A 9,532-nucleotide genomic window follows, 5' to 3' on the forward strand; every position below is an offset into this window, starting at 1 on the left:
TAATGTACATACTTCCTCATCTCTTAAATATAGAACTGCAATAGTTTTATTGATGTGTTTGTTTTCTTTCTTTTCCTGATGAGGATATTGCATTGTTTTACACCAAGTTAATCCTTCTGGAATAATACCAATGTTGTCTTTGAAACACATGTGAAAGTAAAAGAATTTGAATAACAGCTGCGTTTGCCTCCATATATATATATTCTCATGCAGATATGTTTATATCTATGTACATATGCGTCTCTCTGTGCGGCTGTATCTCTGAATTATTCCGTCTCCATGTATACATATATTTCATGACTTATACATATCAGACAGAAGATTAACCAATTACTTATATTCTCAATAGTATATCCCTCTTATTACAACTTACTCTGCTAGCAAAGAAAATTTAATCTTAGGATATATTTCCAGATTTGCACGTACTGAATTAATGATGGCTTTTTGGCAGATAAAACATTATTTTCCTAGATATCTTACGATCAATAATAATGCTGTTTGTCCAGATTACAATCTACTTTATCAAATGTCTGCTTCATTACTGCTGACGTGTGACTAAGTATTAAGCGTGTAAAACTAAATTTCAAAGCTGTCTCATTTTTATCATGTTCTTGTTTAGTTTTGAGTATATAAATTGTATAACAATTACATCAAAAGCAGCAAATGAACTTTCGAAGAACACACGTAAAATGTTTTAATTTTAATTAACTTGAATGATACATTGTACATTATTGTATTGCTGATTGAAGAATGTGTCAAGTCGGTGAGCGTTTGATCGTCATTGATTAAGTCTACGTAAGGAAGCTGACCTTATGATTTTCATCACGAGTAGAAACCTATCGCTGTCATTGTTTATTAACACACCGTCTTGTATTGTTCTACTTCAGTTAAAACTCGTCATTTTATCTTATATTACAAATGCAAAGAGAGCGGTGAAAGAGTTTGATGCAGCCGAGTGAGCAAAAACATAAGAAAGGTCATGACATGATGGACTGCGCATCTTACTCGTTGAGTGGATGCAGCATCGTTTAGAGTTTTGTGAGGATTGCCCTGAAGCCATTCATCTATCAGTTTGGTTGATGACATGAAATAGATTATAGGGTGAACAAGACAGAAATAACTGAGAACAAATGATTTACGCGTTGGTCAAAGTCGTACCAAACCCTGTATGTGGCACAGGAATATGACTCTGTAGGAATTTAAAAGAATGTTTTTTTGGGATGACATGTCAAAGTTGTTTCGGGTACAAATGCTGACTTTCAGCACTGAATTCAACACGAGACTACAGTTGATAGAAGCTACTTTACTCTTCGTAGTCCGTGTAATTCTGGGATAGTTCGATGAGTACTAGATGACGTTTTCCGTTTTTAGAATATGTAGCGTGTGAGTCAATGGATGTAGTGGAGGCGTTGAGAGGAAGGGAGAAGGAGAGCTTCGATAGGTGTGACCTTGGGAGTTGTGTGCATGTTAATTATCATTATTTTTCTGCTGATAAGCGAAACGCTGAGAGAATCATTAGCACGCCGGACGAAATGCTGCTGGTGTTGGTGTTCTCCCAGCATTCGCTAATTTTGCTGTTCCCGTTATTGATGATGCTGTTGTTGCCGTGATAATTCGGTGCCTCCGAACTCACTATCAGAGCTAAGTCGTACAGTCTCCTCCATGACATTTAGAAGGACGAATATCGAAGTGCGTCTTTGAGATCAAAATTTCCATTTTTGAACTTGGCATAACAATCACGAGCCGTTCTTTCAGCTATTGTCACCCTTTCCATACGCAGCAGAAATGTCGCGAGCAGCTTTTACGGCTTTAGAAACTTGATTAAAAGCAAAAAAGAAAGAGGTATCGAAAATGCTCGTTTTCCTTTAACTTGACATTCCATTTTAATGATCCGAAAAAAAAAATGTTAACTAAATGTATCTAGAAATAAAAACAAAACAAAATAAATTCCGGAATGATTCAAAAATAGAATTCTTAACGAAATAGATTCCGAAATTTAAAAACGCAATTGCAAAATTTGAAAAAATGGCGGGAACTTAGTGGCCGTCCCAATATACATATTCTTTACTGTTTTATACTTTCCAGTTATTTGTATACTACCATGATGGAGCACCACCTCAAAGGATTTTAGTCGAAGAAATGGACCCCAGAACGTATTATTTGTAAGCCTTCTACTTATTCTATCTGTCTCTTTGCCGAAACGCTAGAAAAAAGGGACATAAGCTCACCACCATCGGTTGTCAAGCGATGATGCTGGATACAAAAAGACACAGACACACACCCATAAATATATGTGCATCTAAATAACATATTTTCTTTATATTTTTATGTAGTAATCGAAGGAAGATCTAGCTTTTTTATGAGTGGTTCGTCTACATAACCATTAATGATACAAAGGCTGGGATCCTTTTTCAGTCCGGGAGTGAATTGTCATCACCTGTCACTAAGTCGCAATCACATGTCATATAGATGCAAAAGAATGCTGTATCACCAAGAATGATGTGATTTCTCTAAGACATCACGCAGTAATTTATCAAGTCCATTTATACATTTCCATCCCTCATGTTATGACTACATCGTAGATGGGTAGATTTACTCGTAAAGAGAAGTAGCGGAACATGAAAGTCTTAAAAAAATAAATACCGGTGAGACACAATACGGAAGATTTTTATGGGTTTCGGGAGAAAATTTATTACATGGTGTTGGGATTAACTTTGAGGTGAATGCGAAAGTCGCATCAAACAGAGGGTAGAAGTTAAAGTTTCTACAGAGAACTAATGATATAGGTTTTCATATCTGCCGATTATAATACTTGATTAGGGTAGATGAAGAAAAAAAAACACATAAATGCTTTGATTTTCGATGAAAGAACCAAGCAAATGCATTCGCATTCTCTGAATACAAACGATTAGTGGTACTGTAAGGATGTAATCGTTTCCGATTTTGGGATGCAACACAGGTACCCTTTCATAATTACATTTGTAATACAATCTGACAAAAGCACTTAAACGCATAAATTTTAAAGATGCACTAACACTTTTGTACTGATTTCATGTACCTCGGCTGCAGGGGTGGAGATTTATCCAAATTTAAACACTAACACGCACTTACGCGCTCACACAACACACACACACAAACACACACATACACACACAAGGTCACATAGCCAAAAACACGCAAACACATGCGCGCAGGGCTAGTAATACAGATATCCATAAGCCTTAACACATATCTTGATATAGGAAACGAGTATCTTGACTGTGTGATCGACTTGCAATGTGGGCGGAAAAGGTTGCCATGGAAAACTGCATACATGCATTTATTCACGTATATATGTGTTTTTATTTGCATATATATATATATGTATATATATATAGGTGGAAATTACAAAAAGAAAAAGAAAAAAGAACAACAAAAGGAAAGAAAATGACTTTGCGTAACAAAAATAGCGCTGGGTAAGTAACGAAGTCTTACGTTATACATATATGAATATATATATATATATATAATATATATATATAATAAAAATGGTAAATAATTTTCCTGTGGTTTTTCATGTAACCAACAATTATTTACCGGTAAATTTCGGTATGTAAATACGACAAAATAATTGTCAAGACCTTTGTAAGGTTCAGTATATAGTAAAGAAAAATAAGTTGGCTAGCAGCAAGCTGTTTCGCCTCATACCGAAGGAATTAGAAATGGCAGTCAAAGACCGTTTTTTTCCATTTCTATAAGTGGAGATTCCAAAAACGAAGGCCCTTGCGGCTCACATATGCAAAACCGGAGTGGCAAATATACGAATTCAGTCACTTACCGTTAATAGCGAACACGGTGTTTCTGGATCACAAACAGGGGAGTTTGAATTCCGTCATCAGCGCTATATTCGTTAGCTTTATCAAATGCCACCAGCCCTCACTTCTGACCCAGCGACATCAGATAGTGGGGGGAAGTGCGCAGATGTTAAAACAAGTAACGACTGGGAACGTAAATTTTCCCTCCAAAATTCCGCCATGCGCGCCTTCTGGGTAATCGTAATGAATGAGGAATCCACATGGTAATACAATAAAAATGGTAAATAATTTTCCTGTGGTTTTTCATGTAACCAACAATTATTTACCGGTAAATTTCGGTATGTAAATACGACAAAATAATTGTCAAGACCTTTGTAAGGTTCAGTATATAGTAAAGAAAAATAAGTTGGCTAGCAGCAAGCTGTTTCGCCTCATACCGAAGGAATTAGAAATGGCAGTCAAAGACCGTTTTTTCCATTTCTATAAGTGGAGATTCCAGAAGGCGCGCATGGCGGAATTTTGGAGGGAAAATTTACGTTCCCAGTCGGTACTTGGTTTTAACATCTGCGCACTTCGACCCCACTATCTGATGTCGCTGGGTCAGAAGTGAGGGCTGGTGGCATTTGATAAAGCTAACGAATATAGCGCTGATGACGGAATTCAAACTCCCCTGTTTGTGATCCAGAAACACCGTGTTCGCTATTAACGGTAAGTGACTGAATTCGTATATTTGCCACTCCGGTTTTGCATATGTAAGCCGCAAGGGCCTTCGTTTTTGGAATCTCCACTTATAGAAATGGAAAAAACGGTCTTTGACTGCCATTTCTAATTCCTTCGGTATGAGGCGAAACAGCTTGCTGCTAGCCAACTTATTTTTCTTTACTATATACTGAACCTTACAAAGGTCTTGACAATTATTTTGTCGTATTTACATACCGAAATTTACCGGTAAATAATTGTTGGTTACATGAAAAACCACAGGAAAGTATTTACCATTTTTATTGTATTACCATGTGGATTCCTCATTCCATTACGATTACCCAGAAGGCGCGCATGGCGGAATTTTGGAGGGAAAATTACGTTCCCAGTCGTTACTTGGTTTTAACATCTGCGCACTTCCCCCCACTATCTGATGTCGCTGGGTCAGAAGTGAGGGCTGGTGGCATTGATAAAGCTAACGAATATAGCGCTGATGACGGAATTCAAACTCCCCTGTTTGTGATCCAGAAACACCGTGTTCGCTATTAACGGTAAGTGACTGAATTCGTATATTTGCCACTCCGGTTTTGCATATGTGAGCCGCAAGAGCCTTCGTTTTTGGAATCTCCACTTATAGAAATGGAAAAAACGGTCTTTGACTGCCATTTCTAATTCCTTCGGTATGAGGCGAAACAGCTTGCTGCTAGCCAACTTATTTTTCTTTACTATATACTGAACCTTACAAAGGTCTTGACAATTATTTTGTCGTATTTACATACCGAAATTTACCGGTAAATAATTGTTGGTTACATGAAAAACCACAGGAAAATTATTTACCATTTTTATTGTATTACCATGTGGATTCCTCATTCCATTACGATTACCCAGAAGGCGCGCATGGCGGAATTTTGGAGGGAAAATTTACGTTCCCAGTCGTTACTTGGTTTTAACATCTGCGCACTTCCCCCCACTATCTGATGTCGCTGGGTCAGAAGTGAGGGCTGGTGGCATTTGATAAAGCTAACGAATATAGCGCTGATGACGGAATTCAAACTCCCCTGTTTGTGATCCAGAAACACCGTGTTCGCTATTAACGGTAAGTGACTGAATTCGTATATTTGCCACTCCGGTTTTGCATATGTGAGCCGCAAGGGCCTTCGTTTTTGGAATCTCCACTTATAGAAATGGAAAAAACGGTCTTTGACTGCCATTTCTAATTCCTTCGGTATGAGGCGAAACAGCTTGCTGCTAGCCAACTTATTTTTCTTTACTATATACTGAACCTTACAAGGTCTTGACAATTATTTTGTCGTATTTACATACCGAAATTTACCGGTAATAATTGTGGTTACATGAAAAACCACAGGAAAATTATTTACCATTTTTATTGTATTACCATGTGGATTCCTCATTCCATTACGAATACCCAGAAGGCGCGCATGGCGGAATTTTGGAGGGAAAATTTACGTTCCCAGTCGTTACTTGGTTTTAACATCTGCGCACTTCCCCCCACTATCTGATGTCGCTGGGTCAGAAGTGAGGGCTGGTGGCATTTGATAAAGCTAACGAATATAGCGCTGATGACGGAATTCAAACTCCCCTGTTTGTGATCCAGAAACACCGTGTTCGCTATTAACGGTAAGTGACTGAATTCGTATATTTGCCACTCCGGTTTTGCATATGTGAGCCGCAAGGGCCTTCGTTTTTGGAATCTCCACTTATAGAAATGGAAAAAACGGTCTTTGACTACCATTTCTAATTCCTTCGGTATGAGGCGAAACAGCTTGCTGCTAGCCAACTTATTTTTCTTTACTATATATAATATATAATATATATATATATATATATAATATATATATATATATATATATATATATATATACATACATATTTATGTACACTTGCGTCGGAAATTAATTAGCACTTCTCAGATTTCTACATTTTCTTACGTTTTCTTAATTTAATTAACTTATTATCAGAAACGAACTCGTTTATAATCAAAATTTTATTAAAACATATCCCAGCACACCACATAATTGTTATTAATCGTGAAATTTAGTCAATATCTTGTTACTCCTCCTTTGGCAGCAATGACAGCTGCTACGCGGGTCGGCATGCTGTCTATGAGTGCGTGCAGGGATGGCCCTCCATGCAGCAAGAAGTGCCCCAAACAGCTTGTGTCGGTTCCTGTATTGCTGCACATTCAAATCCCTACCCAATCGACTCCAGAGGTTCTCAATAGGGTTCAGGTCAGGTGACTGGCCAGGCCAGTCCATGACCGTCACCCCATGGTCCTTGAAGAAACCGATTGTGAGCTTGGCTGTGTGGGAAGGCACGTTGTCCTGCTGGAGCACGTACTCCTCGCCACCAAAGAGGTATCCCGCACTATCTCAACGTATTTTGCTGCGTTGATGTTGCCTTCGACGGCATAAAGCCGCCCAACACCACTGTAGCTGAACGCCCCTCACACCATCAGACCACCCCCACCATGCTTCATGGTGAGAGCAATGCAGTCTTTGTTGAAGCGCTCACCCCTGCGGCGTCGCACATGGACAGGCTTGTCACTGACGAGACTGAATCACGACTCGTCAGTGAACATCACTGTCCACCACTGCTGCACGGTCCATGTCTTGTGGGTACGGGCCCAGAGCAGCCGCCTCTTTCAGTTTTGGGCTGTAAGGAGCGGCTTATGGGCGGCCCTACAGGATTTTAGACCAGCTTCCAGTAATCTGGTCTTGACGGTGGTTGTAGACAACTGCTTCCCTGTCATCTTTTGCATCTCCTCCGCCAGTTGCTGGCTCGTTGCCCTTCGGTTGTACAGCGACTTTCGGATCAGCATCCGGTCTTCCCGCTGGGTCGTCAGCCTCTTCCGTCCCCTACCCTTTTTGTCAGCGGCTGATCCGGTTTCCTCGTATTTCTTAAATAAGCACTGAATTGTGCGCCTGGCTACACCAAGTTTTCTGGCTATTGCAGCCTCCGACAGCTTCCTACGCCACGAGAGAGCCTCGTACCGTCTCTCCAAGGTCATGCGAGGTCTTGGGCCCATCTAGGAATGAACGATAAAAACCAGTTATTTTCATTAAAACTATCATTTGAATAATGTTATGCTATAACAAAACTGCTATGAGTTATTATTCATTAACAAAAAAAAGAAAGAAAGCAGAATTTCTCACCTTATTTGATGTATAACAGAAAGTTTTGTGAACCAGAGGTGACGTCATCAAGCAGAGTGTAGGAGAATTTGTGAGGAAAAGAAATCTTGCAAATACACAAATCAATTAACCTACGAGCTGTTCAAAACGTCTTACGCGATGAGAAAACTTAGTACGGTGTGATTTCGGTCCTTGCGAGGCGCTACCTATATCTATTAAACAAAGGAAGATTTGTCTGCATCCGCACTCCAAGTTGTTGTTGCACTGCTATGTCAACATTATTAGGCTGTAGACTCTCAAACTGCTCTGCAAACAAAGTTACGTCATCGTTCTGCGCAACAGTGAACTCACAACAAAGCAATAGTTCGAGATATGGCCACTAGGTGACTGCAAATACCTTGAGTGAAGAGAAAATCAAGGGTGCTAATTAATTTCTGACGGTAGTGTATATGTGTGTGTGGACATCTGTATGTGTTTGTGTGTATATATATATATATATATATATATATATATATATATAATATATATATATATACACGGAATAGGATGGGGCTGAACATTTCGTAGCTTGAAGGGCATCGCATACGGCCCGATATTGCGAATTTTTTACAGAACTTAGAAAAAATTAAACGTCCGCTGCAATAGGTATATGAATCTAAGAAGAGAAAATGGTAAATAAAATCATAATTAAATGATCCTCCAGTATTTTCTTTTACCTAAAATTAGGAACCTTTCAGCAGCCTCTCGCGTATAAATATATCAGACAGCCCACAGTTTCTCTTAATAGCGTTTTTGTTACAAGTACAAACGTTTATCTTACAGCATATTCCCTAATATCACCTCATCATCACGGATACTGTGGAAGTGAACACTGAGATCTTGAATGATCTTTTAATAAATGCCGGTGCGTGTGAATCCAGAAGCAAACAGTTTCCCCAATCTTGTCCACGAGAGTGCTATTTTGTTTTATATATCCTAGTATATTGATAAATGAATATGTAGTTAATGGAATTTGAAATCAAAACAATATTTCTGTAACACATACTAGAATCCATGTGAAAAAATCCCACTACTCATGCACACATAAGTATATGTTTGTGTGTGTGAGTATAAATATATGTATATATATATGGTTATCCGTAATAATGAAGGGTGAAATTAATTAATTTGGAAAAATTATCAATTACACCAAGTAGTCTTCGGCATATAAAAGCCTCATTCGAGGAAAATTTAAGTAATACTAAGCAATAAGGGTTTAGCAACGAGTTGCCTTACCACATACCGAATTTAGAAATAGCAGTCAAAGGGTTATAGCTATTTCTTCTATGTATATATTCGTGAGTGAGTTTATATGTAGTTTGCTATTATTGCCCTCTTTCTATGATCGCTGTTTAAAGGTCTAGTGGCCTTTCTTTTATTTCCTCCCCGCTCTCAAATAGCCCTCCTCCAGTAACACATCTTGTCTTTCCTTCTACTTATATTACATCACCTTTCTCATCTCATATATAGATTTCTTTACTCTTCTCGCTTGTCTTTCAATTTCTGTTTCGTATATTGCCATCAATATCTCTTAACATCTTTCTCCAGGATAAAATATGTTCTACAGCTCGAAATTTGCATATTAATTTTTACCGAAGCAGCAGCTCATCATTATTCATGATTTTTGTTTTAATGTGTTGTTTCAGAATTTTGGATAAGTAAAATCTATAAGACTCTTTATGCTAAGAAAGTGAGCACAAATTCAGGGAGTAAATAGTAATTACATCTAGCATATACATTTGACAGTAGGCAAAACACAATGTTTCATGCAAATGTAATATCTCTCGCCCGAGGAAAGGAATTTGTAACTGTCGTTATATTAAAAACAGAGAAAATATAAAAGGTGAG

Source organism: Octopus sinensis, linkage group LG19 (genome assembly GCF_006345805.1).
Source record: "Octopus sinensis linkage group LG19, ASM634580v1, whole genome shotgun sequence".
Classification (NCBI taxonomy): Eukaryota; Metazoa; Mollusca; class Cephalopoda; order Octopoda; family Octopodidae; genus Octopus; species Octopus sinensis.